At 43.6% G+C, this 19,667-nt stretch overlaps 1 pseudogene; it reads left to right on the top strand.

Annotated features, from left to right (window-relative positions):
- The first annotated feature begins 5,239 nt into the window (after nt 1-5,239).
- LOC109564344 (small ribosomal subunit protein uS19 pseudogene) lies at nt 5,240-7,226 on the top strand (annotated as a pseudogene).
- The last annotated feature ends 12,441 nt before the right edge of the window (nt 7,227-19,667 follow it).

Consider the following 19,667-nt stretch of genomic DNA (forward strand, 5'->3'; position numbering starts at 1 on the left):
TTTCACAGCTATTTGTAAGGCCTCTTCAGACAGCCATTTTGCTTTATTGCATTTCTTTTTCTTGGGCATGGCCTTGATCCCTGTCTCCTGTACAATGTCACGAACCTCTGTCCATAGTTCATCAGCCATAAAAAGGAACACATTTGAGTCAGTTCTAATGAGGTGGATGAACCTAGAGCCTATTATACAGACTGAAGTAAGTCAGAAAGAGAAAGATAAATATCATATACTAACATATATATATGGAATCTAGAAAGATGATACTGGTGAATTTATTTGCAAGGCGGCAATGGAGAAATAGACACAGAGAACAGACATGGGGAGAAGGGAGGAGAGGATGAGATGTATGTAGAGAGTAATATGGAAAATGACATTACCATATGTAAAATAGATAGCCAATCAAATTTGCTGCACCTCTCAGGGAACTCAAACAGGGGCTCTGTATCAACCTAGAGGGGAGGGAAGGGGAGGAAGATGGGAGAATGGTTCAAGAGGGAGGGGACATATGTATACCTATGGCTGATTTATGTTGATGTTTGGCAAAAAACAACAAAATCCTATAAAGCAATTATCCTTCAATTTAAAAATAAATTAAAAAAAAAAAGAGTTTGCATGCCATAACTAAAAATCCAGCATGCCGAAACAAAGATTGAGATACACATGCCACAACTAAGACTTGGCACAGCCAAATAAATAAATAAAAATAAATAAATATTTTTAAAAAAGACCTCTGACAGAAGTTGCAACTCTGTTAAGACTTGTCAAGGACCATAGCTACTGAGGTGCAGATCTAGTTTTTTTGGGTAGCAGGTTGAAATATTACTCAACTCATAATTTCCTCAGTTTAGCCAAAGTCATAATTCAAGAGGGATGACCTTCACTGCCCAGCCACGCATATAATCTACTTTGAGACCTTGATCCCCTCCCTTTCTCCTCTCTCCCCGCATGCCTCTTATTGGCCAAAAGCAGCAGGAAACCAAGTAGAAAGGCTATGGATGCAAGACACACACACAGGTTAGCTTCCCAGGACAGGGATAATGAAGGAGAGGTGTATGGGACTTCTTTCGTGGTACAGTGGATAAGAATCCACCTGCCAATGGAGAGGCTTAAATTCCACATCAGAGCCACCAATGTCATTCTCAGAGTCTGATATGACCCTTCGTTTTTTTTATTTGGCAGCTACTTCACCTGGATCTTTGCACCTTTGGCCTCACTTCCTCTTCACTCTCAATTTCATTTTCCTCTTCACTCTTATCTGATGTATAAGTGGCACCTGCCTCCGTCTCTTCTTCCTCCTCTGGCTCTGAGGGCTCATCACATACTGCCAACTCAAGCCTCTTAATCTTGTCTTTATTCAAGGCTTAATTTGCATGTTGCATTGCTCTGAGTATTTCAGGCTTTGCACTGTAAAAATGACCTCCTTTCTGGGCTTCCTTTGAATGTGAACCTGTATACGGCTTTAACAGCCTTCTGCTAACCCAGCCCCTTGTTGGGCTATTATCAAAAAACTGTACATGAACTCAGGCAGACTTTCCTTTCTCACAAATGAATGTTCCATCAAAAGAGTGGTTATAAAGCAGGCAAGGCCACCAAGGGTAACCCTCCATCTTGGTCCAAACCAAATCACCTGGTGAGAAGTCACAAGAACTGCCAGTGGGGACCGCAGGGGATGCCGACTTCCGCAGCCCTCCGTTGAGGTTCCTGGCCTCGGCCCCCGACATGGTAACCGCTAGGGGCTCTGGCCCTGCCTCGCTCCAGGCCACATCCCCGCCTGGGGGAAGGGAGGCCCCGGTGCTAGTGGCAGTGGCTCTGCTTTCACTTGAGGCCCTGACAGGGGCTTTGTTGGCATTATTCACGCCTGGAAACTTAGGGAAGAAGCTATGCAGTGTGTTCTGTCGCGACATAGCCACCGTTGCTGAGGCTCAACCACTCGGTCGTAGCGAGCCACTAGAGGCAAGGATCTACCACTCAGGGCCTGCTGGCGGGAAATCTCTTTCTTTCTTTTTAAATTTGCAATATTTTTTCTTCCAGTTTTAGTGAAATATATGTTATGACATATAACACACACACAAAAAATAAAACTTAAGAAGAGATATAACTGACAAAGAGCACTGTGTAAGTTCAAGGTAAACAGGGGTGTTTACTTATAGTAGAAAAGTACTTTTCTGGATCCACAGGTATCCCTTGCTTTTCAAAAGTTCGCTTTTCATCACTTTACTTTTATAAAAGAGGTACATTAGTACCTGTTTTCACCAACCAGAAGAAATCAGAGAAGGATTTTTGCTTTTACCAAAGAAAGATGAAAATCAAAAATAGTGTTCCACATTCGTTTTGCAGTGAGCCCTTAAACACTTAAGAGAATCTAGCTTGCACCCTGAGAAGCCAGAGTGGCCCCACTAAGCTCCCTCCTCGGAAATGATACACAGCATCTCAGCATCAGGCCGCCGTAACATTGATCTGTCTCTGTGAGCATCTATGTGTTCTCTCTATTTATCTTGTGCCTCCATTAGCAAGATGTGTCTTAAGGCAATTGCTTCTTTGCCTTATATCTTTCAGCTTAAAGAAGATTTCCTAGGAATGCTCTACTTTTGAATAGCAGGAGAAACCTGTAAGTCTCTACCAAAGTGGAAAAACAAAACAGGGCTGAATTTTTCCTGAAAAATGGAAGAGAACATTTTCGTTATGGAAGGGAAGAGCATTCCCACAGTGTTATAATATGCACACAAAGTGTTTCTGTGTCAAAAGGATATAAATCAAGAGACCATTTTTCTTTCATCCAGCCCACTTCACTCAATTATGTTACCTGCCTGGAACCCTGTAAGCAATGCAGCTTGAGGTTCTGGACTAGAGCCATGCAGGTGGAAAGCAGAAAAATCATCTAAGTTTCATGTCACTTACCCACAATATTCTTTATACTTATTGCTATTCCCTACCACTATTGCTCAATCTCCAAATATCTCTGAGCCAAAGAGCTCCCCGCCCCCACCATCACCTCTGTCTTCTAAATAACTTGGGGGCATCTGGATCTCAAACGTTCTGCAGCATTGCCAGGTGGGGACATCCTCTAGGCAGGTAGAAAAATGGTACTAGAGGCAAATACCAGTGGCAGAGGTAATGGTAAGTTCACTGAGTCAAAGCAGTGCGGAAAGAAAACTGTAGAGATCAAGAACAGAGCTATAAGTGGCACAAATAATTAAAAACTGAGGAGAGGCAATTCAAGTAAAGGAAACTCAATAAAAGTAATTAGTTACCCAAGTGATGGAAGAGCTGAGACACTAAAGGGACAATGAGGCAATCCAGAGATTAGCAATACCATGAAGTTTTTGCCACCCCTGGGCCTAACAGAACAAAAGAAGGAGACAATGATGCCAGAAACCAGAATCAGGACTTTTGGTGGAAAGGACAGGACCCGAGGCTGCCTACCATGAGCTGGGGCTACAGGGAAGAAAGGGTGCTGTCTACTGAGCTGAAAATGACAGAGACTGAAGCGCTGCCTGAGAAACCATCCTAGTGTCCTGCCTGCTCCTTTCATGGGCCATGGCTGACTCATGTTGATATTTGACAGAAAAACAACAAAATTCTGTAAAGTAATTATTCTTTAATCAAAAAAAAAAGAGTTTGCATGCCATAACTAAAAATCCAGCATGCCAAAACAAAGACCAAGATACATGTGCGACAGAAAGGCTTTGTAGGCTTGATACAAACAACAGGGAAAGAGTAGAGAATGAATCTGGGAGCAACTGCAAATAACTAGGTAGAAATCAGACTTTGGAGGATTCACAAGGAATTGAGGAATAAGAAACAGAAGCAGCAAATGCAAACCACACATTTGTCCTTTGTGCTATTTCAGTGCAAACTTGGTCCTGTTTGCCTTCTTATATTCCTGAGATTCAGTTCAGTTCAGTTCAGTTGCTCAGTCATTTCAGACTCTTGCGACCCCATAAACCACACCATGCCAGGCCTCCCTGTCCATCACCAACTCCCAGAGTCCACCCAAACCCATGTCCATCGAGTCAGTGATGCCATCCAACCATCTCATCCTCTGTTGTCCCCTTCTCCTCCTGCCCTCAATCTTTCCCAGCATCAGCATCTTTTCAAATGAGTCAGCTCTTCGCATGAGGTGGCCAAAGTATTGGAGTTTCAGCTTCAACAGCAGTCCCTCCAATGAATACCCAGGACTGATCTCCTTTAGGATGGACTGGTTGGATCTTCTTGCAGTCCAAGGGACTCTCAAGAGTCTTCTCCAACACCACAGTTCAAAAGCATCAATTCTTCAGCTTTCTTTCTAGTCCAACCCTCACATCCATACATGACTACTGGAAAAACCATAGCCTTGACTAGACGGACCTTTGTTGGAAAAGTAATGTCTCTGGTTTTTAATATGCTGTCTAGGTTGGTCATAACTTTCCTTCCAAGGAGTAAGCATCTTTTAATTTCATTGCTGCAATCACCATATGCAGTGATTTTGGAGCCCAGAAAAATAAAGTCAGCCACTGTTTCCACTGTTTCCCCATCTATTTGCCATGAAGTGATGGGACCGGATGCCATGATCTTAGTTTTCTGAATGTTGATTGGGGGGAAGCTAATGCCTAAACGCTGATTTTAGAAGCTCCATTTCAAGTTACTATTCCCTAAATGGAATAGCTTTTCCCCGAGTTTCTCCTTCCTCATTTTCTGCTGAAATTTACCTCTTTGTTACTTTATAATTTCTTTTCTTCAATGAAGATAATAAATAATTGTATGATTCTCCCCAATAACATCCTGAGTTGTTTCCATGAATAAGTTCTTTTTACACAATTTTTAACTCTTCTGCAATCAGGAATTCAGCAATGGGATGTTGTTCTTGTTATTACTTTGCAATTACAAAGCAGTAAATCCATTCATTTGAGAGCTAGTCGGCCTGTGATTTAAAACAACATCTAAGTAGAAGCTAGGACCCTTCCTCTATTGGAGAGATGAAGTTTTCCATTTCAATAATAGGAACAGCGAACAGCACACAATATAGATACTCTGTATCCATTAAGTGATGTGCTCCTAAATCAGGTGATTACCATTGTAATCATACAGTCAGTGCAACAAACGGGGGTTGATTTAAGAGAGCAAGACATTACCCGGAGACAGAACAAGACCAAGACCTGGAGTATTTTAAAAACCTAGCTCTAACTTTCAATTTTCTCATTTGAAATTTTATAATAATGATCGATGCCCCAACTACCTCACAGAGCTTTTGGAAGGTCAAATGAGACAAGCGCATGAGTATGCCTTTTTGAAATGCAGCACAGATCCTTTCCAAGGAGCCGACAAGACGGCGGAAGTGGAACAGAATTAGAAGCAGACCATCCGCAAGTTCACCTACCGTGGCGTGGATCTCGACCGTGTTCTACGACCTGGACATGTCCTACGTACAAGCAGCCGTAAGGCGAGCGGCGGCGGTGGCTGCTGAACCGCGGCCTCCGGCGGAAGCAAGACTGGTTGCTGAAGCGGCTGCGCAAGGCCAGGAAGGATGCGCTGCCCCCGGAGAAGCCCGAGGTGGTGAAGACGCACCTGCGCAAACGGATCTTCCTGCCACAGATGCTGGACAGCATGATGAGCGTCTACAACCGCAAGACCTTCAGTTCAGTTCAGTTCAGTTCATTTCAGTCGCTCAATCGTGTCCGACTCTTTGCGACCCCGTGAATCGCAGCACGCCAGGCCTCCCTGTCCATCACCAACTCCCGGAGTTCATTCAGACTCAGTCCATCGAGTCAGTGATGCCATCCAGCCATCTCATCCTCTGTCGTCCCCTTCTCCTCCGGCCCCCAATCCCTCCCAGCATCAGAGTCTTTTCCAATGAGTCAGTTCTTCGCATGAGGTGGCCAAAGTACTGGAGTTTCAGCTTTAGCATCATTCCTTCCAAAGAACACCGAGGACTGATCTCCTTCAGAATGGACTGGTTGGATCTCCTTGCAGTCCAAGGGACTCTCAAGAGTCTTCTCCAACACCACAGTTCAAAAGCATCAATTCTTCGGCCCTCAGCTTTCTTCACAGTCCAACTCTCACATCCATATATGACTACTGGAAAAACCAGAGCCTTGACTAGACAGACCTTTGTTGGCAAAGTAATGTCTCTGCTTTTCAATATGCTATCTGCTGCTGCTAAGTCGCTTCAGTCGTATCAGACTCTGTGCAACCCCATAGACAGCAGCCCACCAGGCTCCCCATCCTTGGGATTCTCCAGGCAAGAACACTGGAGTGGGTTGCCATTTCCTTCTCCAATGCATGCAAGTGAAAAGTGAAAGTGAAGTCCCTCAGTCGTGTCCAACTCCTAGTGACCCCATGGACTGCAGCCTACGGGGCTCCTCCATCCATGGGATTTTCCAGGCAAGAGTACTGGAGTGGGGTGCCATTGCCTTCTCCAAATATGCTATCTAGGTTGGTCATAACTTTTCTTCCAAGGAGTAAGCATCTTTTAATTTCATGGCTGCAATCACCATCTGCAGTGATTTTGGAGCTCAAAAAAATAAAGTCTGACACTGTTTCCACTGTTTCCCCATCTACTTCCCATGAAGTGATGGGACCAGATGCCATGATCTTCATTTTCTGAATGTTGAGCTTTAAGCCAACTTTTTCACTCTCCTCTTTCACTTTCATCAAGAGGCTTTTTAGTTCCTCTTCACTTTCTGCCGTAAGGGTGGTGTCATCTGCATATCTGAGGTTATTGATATTTCTCCTGGCAATCTTGATTCCAGCTTGTGCTTCTTCCAGCCCAGCGTTTCTCATGATGTACTCTGCATATAAGTTAAATAAGCAGGGTGACAATATACAGCCTTGACGAACTCCTTTTCCTATTTGGAACCAGTCTGTTGTTCTATGTCCAGTTCTAACTGTTGCTTCCTGACCTGCATACAAATTTCTCAAGAGGCAGGTCAGGTGGTCTGGTATTCCCATCTCTTTCAGGATTTTCCACAGTTTATTGTGATCCACACAGTCAAAGGCTTTGGCATAGTCAATAAAGCAGAAATAGATGTTTTTCTGGAACTCTCTTGCTTTTTCAATGATCCAGCGGATGTTGGCAATTTGGTCTCTGGTTCCTCTGCCTTTTCTAAAACCAGCTTCAACCTGGTGGAAATCAAGCCTGAGATGATTGGCCACTACCTAGGCGAGTTCTCCATCACTTCCAAGCCCATGAAGCACGGTGGGCCAGGCAAGGGGCCAGACACTCCTCCAGATTCCTCCCTCTCAAGTAGCCTGCTGGCCAACGGAGGCAGAGACTTCTAAAAATAGATAATTTTTTTAAACACAGTATAAAATATATCCACAGTGCCAGAATGCCTAGGGTCCAAATACAATCCCACCAGTTTTTGGCCATGTGAACTGGAGTAAATTATTCAACTTCTCTGTGCCTAAAGTTTCTCATCTGTAAAGTGGAAAGAGTAGGGGGGCCCTCATCATGGCTTTTAACTAATGACTAGCTGAGGTGAGGGTACAAAAGCCCTCCTCCATTCCTAGCAATGAGGCAAAGTACCATTTACACTCCAGAGCCCCCAGACATCACGCTGAGACCATACTTCACCTGAAATCCCATCCTTGTGTAGTACCTTCTCTTTTCTTACTCTGCTTCCCTCTCTCCCTTACCAGTTTTCCTTAAGAACATTCTCTTAATAAACCTCATGCACACAAATCACTTTTGCAGACTCTGTTTTTATAGAGCCCAAACTAAGTTCAGTACTAGTCACACGGAGTTGCTGATTATACAAGTAGAGCACTGGAAACAGTGCCTGGCATGTAGTAATTTCTCAGTAACACTGAGTAGAAAATGGGCCAGAAAACACAGTCACATGGTAATCACAATAATGATGTTACAAAACCCCTGGCTTACCGGGGAGGCTCAGGAGGCACAGGATATGTGTACTCATAGCTGACTCACATTGTTATACAGTGGAGACTGGCATAGCATCGTGGAGCAATTATACTCTAATAAAAAATAAATTAAAAAAAAATGTTTAAAGAAAAAACCTGGCTTGCAGTTAACATGTATGGAGATTAAAAGTCCTCTCTCTTGAAGTAATACCATTTGCAGCAACATGGATGGACCTAGAGAGTGTCAAACTAAGTGAAGTAAGTCAGAAAGACAAAGACAAATCCCATATGATAGACACAGCAAACAGCCTGTGGTTGCAGGCAGGGAGTGGGGAGGATGGATTGGGAGTTTGGAAATTATGTGAAAAATAATATATATGTGTATGACTGAATCACTCTGCTGTACAGCAGAAGTTACGACAGCACTGTAAACAATTATACTTCAATATTTTTTTTTTAAAAAAGACATCCCTCTATCCTAACAAGTAAAAAGCTGAACAGACTGAAAAATCAGCAGTTCGACTTAGATCTGGCAGAATTGAGGTTACAAGGTAACACCCCTAAAACTGGAGAGACAGGGGGATACTGAGAATTACAACTTATTAGAGCAGAAATCCACAGGCAGAAAGCTCCACAGAAACAGTTGCTGGGGTAAGAAAACCTGAACTGTAATTGACAAACTGCTGGAAGCTCAGGGTGGATATGGAGAAGGCAATGGCACTGCACTCCAGTACTCTTGCCTGGAAAATCCCATAGACAGAGGAGCCTGGTAGGCTGCGGTCCATGGGGTCGCTAAGAGTCAGGCACGACTGAGCGACTTCACTTTCACTTTTCACCTTCATACATTGGAGAAGGAAACGGCAACCCACTCCAGTGTTCTTGCCTGGAGAATCCCAGGGACAGAGGAGCCTGATGGGCTGCCGTCTATGGGGTCGCACAGAGTCAGACACGACTGAAGTGACTTAGCAGTAGCAGCAGCAGGGTGGATAAATCTGAGAGATGAAAATCCCAGGTGGACCCAATCATTGGATGCGGGGGTGGGAAATAATGGGGGGGGTGGGGATTCTATGAGTTTTACCTCCAGGAGCTCTTCCAGGTTCTTACAGTGAAGAAATGAAAAAAAAAAAAAAAAATCCCCTGGTGCTTCCTGCATGGGGAAGGGGAAAGTAACCATTTTGAAATAATCAAGAGTATCCTGTTCTAACAGAGCTTGCCCTCAAGATAAATTATTTTACCAGATCCTAAATTATTGGGGTTTTATCAGAGCCTATTTAACCCAGCAGAAGGGAAATGCCCAACTCTAATCCCTCTAGCCATCCTGTCCCTCCTAAGACGGTGGGGACACTTGTGAAGTTCACAGTCCCGGGGCACAGGCTCGCTAAGAGACTGATACTTAATCATAGGACTGTAGAACACTTCCTCTGCCCCCACAAAAAAAAACTTACCACCACATCCCTGAAGGACTATTTCCTGGAGTTCCTTTTAACCAATACATCACATCCCACTTTGAACAAAAAATCACAAGACATAATAAAATGCAAAAAAAAAAAAAAAAAAACAGTTTGAAGAGAGAAAGCAAGCATCGGAACCAAACTTAGATATGGCAAAGATGTTGAAATGATCAAATGGGAATTTAAAACAACCATGATTGGGAATTCCCTGGCTGTCCGGTGGTTAGGACTTGGCACTTTCAGGGCCAGGGCCTGGGTTCCATCCCTGATGGGGCAACTAAGGTGGTGCAGCCCTCCCCACCCCAACTGCACCCCCACAAAAACAACTCTCTCAATATATTAAGGACTGTAATGGAGGTTGAGTTTAATTTCTCTCTGATTGAGTATGGAATGGACTTACTGGATCACATCTATTGAATAGATTAAAGCAGAAGTGATAGGATGTCTCTTCCAATAGTAGGTTATAGAAAGACTGGAGTTTCCATCTGGGGTGCTCTCACCGCCTCCTTCTTTGTCCTAGATCCTGTACTGTTGAGGAAGCCCTACAAAAATGTTCACGTGACAAGGAGCTGTAGCTGCTGCCAACAACCCCCATGAGACATCTTGAAAATGGACCCTCCGGCTCTTCGCATGTTGGCAGCCCTGGCCGACCAGTTAACTGCAACCTCACAAGAGATCAGGAACCAGTGTCTGGATTCTTGACCCACAGAAACTGTGACCCTAGAAATGTTTGTTGCTTTAAGCTGCCAAATCTAGGGCAATCTGTTACACAGCAATCAATAGCTGACCACATGGAAAGATAGTAAAATTCCAGATAGCAATGGTTTGATAGAAGAATAAGGGAGAAACACCAAGACCATGGACAGAATGAGATGGACTGAAAATGGAGTTACCTATGTGTATGAAGAGCATCAGAAAATGAAACTGGAGAACACAAATCTCACCATGTTGGTACTGGAAAAGTCAAAATAAATATAATCTACAGGAAACTCAGTGGTGAAACTGGATCCCTAAGCTCAGTGAGGTGGCTCTGCTATTAAAGGGAGCACTGCCAGTAGAAGCCCAGTGTCTTTAAAGCAAATGCAAAGTGTCATTATGAAGGAGAGAGCGAAAACAGAAAAGCATTTCCTTGGGGAAAGAGAGCAAAGGCAAATAATCAGTCTTTAAAAAAAAAAAAAAAAATCCAGAATGAATGCTTTACTCTTCTCCTGCTAGAACAAGGGTATCAGATAATTCAAATTCTTTGTATTGAAGGTTGCTTTTTCTGGTCACCTGAATATAAATTAATAAGATGTTCCTATACAATTCAGTCTTAACTGAAAGGATTTCAAAGAAACTTTCCAAAGTCATTAGACACGAATACAGTCCCCAGGACTCTCAACTTTTCCAAGGTGTCTCGATAGCTTCTTTCCCAAAGTTTCCTTTACTCTCGGATGACCCTGCTCGTCCTCCTGACAGAAGAGGGTGTTGAAGGCTAACAGGGCTGATCCAAGTTCTGCTCTCAGCTCCGTCTAAGCAGCCACAGGAATTCAGATAAGACCTTTCTCTTTTGCAGCTTCTTTCCTTATTTGTCACAGTGTTGACAATGCCATGCTTCACAGCACTGATGTCAAACAGATTACAGAGAGAAAAAGCACTTGGCCAACTGTAAAGCGCGGCACAAAGAGAAAATGGGGATTCCTTTCAGCTGCCACGTCTCCCAAAGAACCCTGTCTCTCAGCCACTGTCAACTCCTCAGTCATTGCAGACCTTTTATCAGCAGGAAATGCTTCTCTCCGACATTTGCTGTCTCTTTGATTAGAACCATAACAATATCCCTGCGCTTTCAGCACGCCGGCCCACCTCCCTTACTCGCCTGTGGCTGGTGTTATTATTTCTGCCTTCCCTCTGGCTGCTCTCAGAGTTTCCTTTTACTCCCTCTCTGCCTCCTTTCACCTGGGAGATAGTTCCCCCCAGAAACCGCTTCAGCAGTATTTTGAGGAAACGACTGTGGAGTCGTTCTGTTTTCATTTTCCCGAGAATAGCTGCCTGCTGAGTGAGAACTCGTTCTCCACTGTGCTGCCGCCCTAAAAATCGGCTCTGAATTGTCTGGCCAGCGCAGTCCGGAACTACTGTGGACCAGGGATACTGAAATTCTGAACAACATCTTCTCACTTTCCTAAGACACCGAATTCCCCAGTATTCTAAATCCAGGATGCTTCATCTCCCTCCAACCTGGCCTGCACCCTCTTTTCCATGGAGGGACTGTTGGTGGTTCAGAACATGGACTTCCGAACCTTTCCGTGCTTCATTTCTCAGGAGGATCATGTTAACTGCCTGCCAAGGTCACAGGTCAGCACGAAGTAAGACAGTATATAGGGGCTTCCCTGGTGGCTCAGTGGTAAAGAATCCACCTGCCAATGCAGGAGACGTGGGTTCAAGCCCGGATTCAGGAAGATCCCACGTGCTGTACAGTAGCTAAGCCCCTGCGCCACAACTAGTGAGCCTGTGCTCTAGAGCCTGGGAGCTGTAGCTACTGAGCCCACATGCTTAGAGCGGGAGCTCTAAGACAAAAGAAGCCACTGCACCAAGAAGCCCACACACCACAAAGAAAAGTAGCCTCTGAAGTAGCAACTGAAGAAAAGCCTGCAGAGCAACAGAGACCCAGCCCAGCCAAAAGAAATAAATAAAACTTAAATACATGTATATATATATATATATATATTTTAAAAGACAATATACAGTATGTTTACAGGTGTGCCAGGCACAGATATGGCCTCCAGGAAGGCACTGTTACAATAGAATTACTGTTCACAGGGTTTCAGTTCCTCTTCCAAGCTACCCTAGCTTCTTCGCTCCGCAGCCCTTTCTCCCCGCCACCCCTACCCCACCACTTCCTTCCTTGCCTCAGATCCCAAAAGGCCCCAGCAGGGCCTCCCTCCTCTGCAGAGTGCCACTGCGCCAGCCTACAACACTGTCTCCCTCACTGAATGCCCACAGCTCTGTCTCTGCCACTCATGGGGAAGTAGTCCCCTTCTTCCTTCTGCTGTTCATTATCTTTCTTTGTATGCTGTTATTTAACCCAAGCAGGCTTTATTTGCTGACACTGTGGATTGTTATCAATATTTTATCAGACTTCCACCCAGGCCCAGTAATGAAGATGCTGAATTTTAAAACAATGTAAATAAATACCAATGAATAACACTACAAAGAGGAATGTTGGCTAAATTTAGGGTCCAAAAGTGAGTCTCATTTTCCTCAGGGCTCCCTTTATACCTTCTAGAGCTGTTCTTATTAATAAAGAAGATTCAGTTCCCACACAGATTTATCAGTAAAATTATCAGAAATGGAAATAACATAAAATATGTAGATGTGTTCTGAAAAGGTGGCAAGAGGATTCTACAGTTTAAAAAAAAATGTTATTAGATAAAAGTCATTAGATTCTAAGTAAGGTAAGGTCAACTGGCTGGAAATTACAAAATAAACACCTGGGAGGCTCAATTTTTAAAACCAGAAAAATACTGAGGTAAAGTTAGTAAAGTTGTTGAAAAAGAGAGCTGGCTATAAACATCAAGGAGGAGTAACCAGGAGAGAGAGAAGTTCCACCATGTAATCTGTGCCCAAGACCCAGGAGTGGGTTTCTATCAGTCCTCACAAACTAGGGATGCCTTCTAGAGTGGAGACACATTCCTTTGCCCCTCTTCCTGGCCCTTCCTGGCCCTGACCAACGAGACAAATAAGAGGTATTTTCAAAGTCAGTATTAAAAAGAGACCAAGGGTGATTTCAAGGGTCACCCAGGGAAATCTCTCCCCACTTACTTGCTGATTCCTGAAAAGTTCTTTCTGCTCTAAGTAGAGACTGAGGCTGAATATGTGAACACAGTTCCACACACTGATGAACAATCTACAAATGCACACAGGGCTAAGCCATGTTTTCTGGGTTTTATTGGGAAAAGTGAAAGTGTTAGCTGCTCAGTCATGTCCGAATCTTTGCAACCCCATGGACTGTAGCCCTCCAGGCTCCTCTGTCCATGGGATTCTCCAGGCAAGAATATTGGAGAGGACTGCCATTTCCTTCTCCAGGGGATCTTCCCAACCCAGGGCCTGAACCCGGGTCTCCCTTTATTGGGAAGAAAGGAATCAAAAAGACCAGTATGGAATGAGACCCCAGAAGTGTTCAACTAGCTTTGAACTTCAAACAAAATAAAGAGAATTTGTGTTCCAGGATTGCCTCCACTAGGTTTGCTGGTATGTTTGCAGGGAGCTCTGCTAGTTAAGTTACTTTGTGACTCCCGTAAAGTTGTGGATTCACTTGGGCCAGCCCTGGAACTGTGCCATGATCAAACAAGCACAGTGTTTAGTAGTAAGAATAATTTTAAAGATATTTCCTCCAATTCCTCAAAGAGTGTTGAAGAGGGTTGTCATGGACCAAATCGCATGCCACCTGCACAAAATTCCTAGGTTGAAGCTCTGGCCACCAATGGGACTGTATTTGGAGATAGGACATTGAAGGAGGTATTTAAGATTAAAAGAGGTCATAAGGGTGGGGCTCCAATCCAACAAGAAGAGAACACCAGGAGTGCAGAAAATGCAGAGGGAAGAACATGTGAGCACGCAATGAGGAGGCATGGTCTGCAAGCCAGGAAGAGAAACCTCACTAGAAGCCAACCCTGCTGGCTCCTTGATCTAGGGACTCCAGCCTCCAGAAATGTGAAAAAGCAAATTTTTCTTATTGAAGCCACCCAGTTTGAGGTATTCTGTTATGGCAATCCAAGCATATGAATACAAATGCCTCGTTTATAACCAACACACACACACAAACACACACATACACATCTCCCCATAGGGAGATAAAGAACCCAAGTTGACCCTTGCAGAGTCCTCTTGATGGACTCCAGGGTACAGGATGGAAAGTCCACAGATTCTCTCATATTAATACTTTTTATCCCATCTCAACACAGTCATTAAAATAGAAAGAATATCTCTTCCTGGGGCATTCATACACTCAGGTCAACACACACTTATTATGCCCCTGCAATGACACACACTAGGACCTGGGATACAAAGATGAAGATGTCTGCTTTCAAGGCTCTCATAGCAGACTCACCAGTCACTGGGTCTGAGGCCACTGGAACTGGCTGCTCCTTCCTGGTTACCCTCTGCCCACCTCGGCAGGGGGGTGCAGAACATGCCTCTGAGCCTTAAGTCCTATAGTCTCCAACTCTGTGGATGGATTGGGCTTGGGCAACTTTCCTATCTTGTCTGCTTCTAAGATGTTTTTACCTCTGTGATATGGGTACCATTGTAAGCTCCATTTTTACTAATAAGAAAAATGAGACAACGAAACGCTATGACTGGGCTGAGGTCATAAGCCTGAGGATTGGAAGCTTGGTGACTCCACAGTTCCAGGCGCCTATTACCCTATTATATTCTTCCTTGGTTGCATAATCTGTAATCAATTGTCTTAAGTATTTAAGTCATTTGCATTTGTTACTTAGCATCATAATTTAAGGGCTTCCCCTAGTGGTAAAGAATCTGCCTGCAATGTAAGAGACCCGGGTTCAATCTGGGTCAGGAAGATACCTGAAGAAGGAATGGCTACCCACTCTGGTATTCTTGCCTGGAGAATTCCATGGACAGAGGAACCTGGTAGGCTACATTCCATGGGGTGGCAAAGAGTTGGACGTGATTGAGCAACTAAACCTATTTAATCATAAAGGACTTGATGTATACTTTACAGGTGAGACCATAAGGAGGAGAAGCCTAAATAACAGGGTAATCATTAAAAGGGCTTGGAAGACACTCTTCATCCAGGCTCATTCCAACTCCATGCTTCTAATACACCCCCTACCCCACTGACAACCCCACAAAAGGGTTAAAGAACACTTTTGCATGAAGTTGGTTATGATAATCAAATTCCTGTCATAGTGGACAATTTTCCTGATTTTTTTTTAACCTTGAAAATTGTTCCTCTTACAAACTAGGGGTTAAGGCATGTTTCTGTAGTGTAGTGGTTATTATGTTCGCCTGACAAACTAGGGGTTATCAGTGGGGAGAGAGTGGGGCAGGGGCAAAATAGGGGTAGGGTATTAAAAACTACAAACTATTAGGTATAAAATAAGCTACAAGGATATACTGTACAACACAGGGACTATAACCAATATTTTATAATAACTGTAAATGAAGTATAACCTTCAAAAAGTGAATCACTATATGTACACTTGTAACATACAATATTGTACAGCAACTCTACTTCAATAAAAGAAAAAAAAAATTGTTCCTCTTAAAAACAAAGTAGACTGGTGGTTACCAGGGAGTCAGGGTGGGAGAAATGGGGAGACCATGGCCAGAGGGTACAAACTGTCATAATATTAACAAGTTCTAGGAATCTAATGTACAGCATGGTGACTACAGCTAATAATACTGTATCATACACTGAATGTTGCTAAGAGACTAATCTTAAATGATCTTACCACCAAACAAGCGGGTAATTACCTGATAGGGTGTTTCTGTGATGGAGGTGTTAGCTAATGCTGTGGTGAGTAGTAATCATTTTGCAATATGTAAATATATTGTATCAAACACTGCAAACTTTACAAATACACAATGTTATATGTCAATTATATCTCAGTAACCTGGAAAAAATTGTTCCTCCTAAACCTCCTAAACATCACATTCAACTGCCTCTTTTCTATCATTCAGACAGGTAAACAGGAATTTCATTTTTTTTTTTTAATGAAGACAGGGTTTATCTTCTCTCCAACCCCACATAAAGCCTTTAACTGTGTGATTACTCTGCCATCTAGCTTCCTAAGCCTATATGGCTGTTCATGAGACTATCCTGGGGCATATTAGGGCTAAGCACTGCTTTGGCTTAAAATGCATTATTTTAGATTACTTAACAACCGCTCAGTGATCATACACACACATACACACAGCAGGAACAAGAAGCATGCTGTCTCTTCAACAGGAAGACATCCTTGTCAGAAAGGTCAGTCTACAAGGTGGTGAGAGAGAACTGAGCCCGTTGAGATTTCTGCTTGGAAAAAAAAAAAGAACAAAGGAATAGCACTCCTTCTTTTCAAGAATCTGGAATGCAGATTTTAAGACTTAAAGTGAGTGAAGTTAACATGAAAAGCCACCATACAAAACACCAAGCATCCACGTGTTGACTAAATCTTCTACATTTCGTTGAAAAGAGAAACTGCTTTGTAATAGCCTGTGTACGTTCTACAACAGTTTCTTTAAACTTGCTACACCTCAGCTACTCTCAGCTCAGTTCAGTTCAGTCGCTCAGTTGGGTCTGACTCTTTGCAACCCCATGGACTACAGCACACCAGGCTTGGCGTTGGTCCATCACCAACTCCCGGAGCTTGCTCAAACTCAGGTCCATTGAGTCGGTGATGCCATCCAACCATCTCATCCTCTGCGTGCCCTTCTCCTCCTGCCTTCAACGGGGAACAGAATTTGCCACCCTGGTTATTTTGTAAGAGACAGCAGACTCTTTGAAAACCAAACGTTTCTTTTGTAAGAAACGTTTACATTTGCAAGGAAAATCCCCAATGGTAAGGACAGCTCCCTCTCCAGATACCCAGTAGAGCAGGAGTGTTGGGCTGCAACCCACAGGCCCACAAGCCTTCTAGTTGCCCAGCCACAAGACCAAAGAAGGAGCCCAAAGGCAGCAACAGAGACATCAGTGATTTAGTGGAGAGGGAATCTTACAAGTCCAAAGCTAAAGGTCCTGGAGGAACACTACTGCAGACAGAAGACAGGACACACAGCCTCCTCCTCTGCTCCTTTCTCAACACTACACTTCTCAGGAGAACTCTGCCTCTGTCATTCTCCACATAGACTTACTAGCTCTATCTTATCCAGTAGACTGTAAGCATCATGACAGCAAGAACTGTGAACATTTTTTTTTTTTTGCCATCACTTTATCCCTGGTACTTAACATAGTTGCTTGCACTAATGAGACAGTTCATATATATTTGTGAAATGAATGAATGAATGCATGCATGAGCATATCTTTCTTCACTGGATTGACTATAGAGTTATAGAATTCAAGCCAGGACTTTCTAATCCTAACACTCATCCTCACCTCTATCTCCACCCCACCATCACTGGGTTCCTTGAGGGGTAGCAGCAGTGGAATTTCTGGCATCCAGTTCTGAGCATCAGTGGTAACAGATGTTTTCACTAAAGAAGTTCCCTACCCCACAGTAATGTAAGACATCTTCTTGTCTGTGGCTTCAGACCCTCTGACCTTATATATTAATTAACTTTTAAGTTAAAAGAGAGAGAAAGAAGTACAAAGGTCATTATATAAATTTTAATTTTTTTTATATTTTAGGCTGTGCCACACAGCATGCAAGATCTTAGTTCCCCAACCAGGGACCCAGCCCATGCCCCCTGCACTGGGAGCACAATGTCTTAACCACTGTACTGCCAGGGAAGTCCCAACAGGTCATTATATGATCAAGGAGTCAATTCATTAAGAACATATAATAATGTTAAATATATTCTCACCTAACATTGAAGCATCTAAATATATTAAGCCAATACTAACAGATCTGAAAGGAGAAATAGACAACAACATAATAATAGTGGGGGACTTCAATACCTCTCTTTCAATAATGGATAGATAGATAATCCAGACAGAAAATCAATAATGAAACATTGGACTTGAACCATATTGCAGACCAAATGACCCTAACAGATATACATAGAACATGCTATTGTTGAATGTTGAATGAATAACATGCTATTCAACAGCAGCAAAATACTCATTCTTCTCAAATACATAGAACAATGAAAACAGGGTACTGATCTCCAGAAAGAGTGTGACCTGTTTGGATACCCAAGGCACTCATTCCATAGTGCTTTGATATTCTAACCCCTGGAACAGCAGAGCTCAAGTAGTCAACACACTCTTCAGACCCTGGGAGCCACGACCATTCCAACTCTTGGTGACTATTCAATGGGCCAATGAAAGTGAGATGTGTGCTCCTAGCGCATTCAGTCATCTCCTCGAGGGTCCTCAGATGCCTCAAGTCTTGCATCAAGTATCCAGTCTTTAAGGCCCTGTACCACCCTAAACCATCCACAGTCAACAGTCTGTGCACTTTTACACATTAACTCACTAGATACTTGCAACAGTTCCATAAGGTAAATCTGGTTATTATGCTTATTTTATAGATGAGGTTGCTGTCCTCTAGAAGGACCCACATTTCATTGACATTTTATTATGAAAATAACTAACCAATTACTGTGTTTAAATGTAAGAATGGAGGGCTTCCCTCGTGGCTCAGTGATAAAGAATCTACCTGACAATGCAGGAAACTCCGATTTGATCCCAGGTTTGGAAGATCCCACATGCAGTGGAGCGACTAAGCCCATGTGCCACAATTACTGAGCCTGTGCTCTAGAGCACGGGAGCAGCAACTACTGAGAACACGAGCTGCAATAACTGAAGCTCAAGCTTTCTAAATCCTATGCTCCGCAATGGGAGAAGCTACCACGATGAGAAGCCAGCGCACCACAACTAGAATAGCCTGTGCTCAAGGCAACTAGAGAAAAGTCCATGCAGCAACAGAGACCCAGCACAGTCAAAAATAAAATAAAATAAAAAAGATAAGAGTGGGAATTTTCACTCAGACAGTAAGGGTTATTTTGGGTGATTAGGCAACACTGTAAACCAGCTATTTTCCACATAAATATAAAATCAAAGAAAGAGAAGTTGAACTTGCAAGGAGAGATTCTGAGGCATACACTTGGATGGAGGTTGCCACAGCTGTATTAGATGCTGATCTATCCTACTTTACAGGCTCTCAAGAAATGAGCCTCGCAAATTGTACCTCCCAACTCCTCCGTCTCCACTTCTCTCCATCTCTGCCTCTCTCTCCCTCACTTCCTGGGAGGGCTTAGCTTTCGCCTGGCCCATCTGTGGAGGAATTGTATGACCTAGTAGTTCCAGGCAGACACAAGGATACTTCTCTTGACTCAGGCATCCACATGGCACAATTAGGTCTCAGAATCTAGTACCCTGTGCAGAGGCTATGCACTTAAGCTCCAATTTCTATCAAGAAGTTTGACAGACTTTTGTCTCATTTTCCCACAAAGCATTGCACTAGAAATATCCTGCAGGTAGCCTGGGGACTTGCCCAGTGTGGCTAGCATCGGAAGTGGGGGCAGTCTGGCTGTGGACCTATGACCTTTAACTTGTGAGGTGTGTGCTAACTCTAGTTAATTTAGTTCAGTTCAGTCGCTCAGTCGTGTCCGACACTTTGCAACCCCGTGGACTGCAGCACGTTAGGCTTCCCTGTCCATCACCAGCTCCTGGAGCTTGCTCAAACTCATGTCCATCGAGTCGGTGATGCCATTCAACCATCTCATCCTCTG

Source organism: Bos indicus, chromosome 10, assembly GCF_029378745.1.
Source record: "Bos indicus isolate NIAB-ARS_2022 breed Sahiwal x Tharparkar chromosome 10, NIAB-ARS_B.indTharparkar_mat_pri_1.0, whole genome shotgun sequence".
In the NCBI taxonomy this organism is placed as follows: Eukaryota; Metazoa; Chordata; class Mammalia; order Artiodactyla; family Bovidae; genus Bos; species Bos indicus.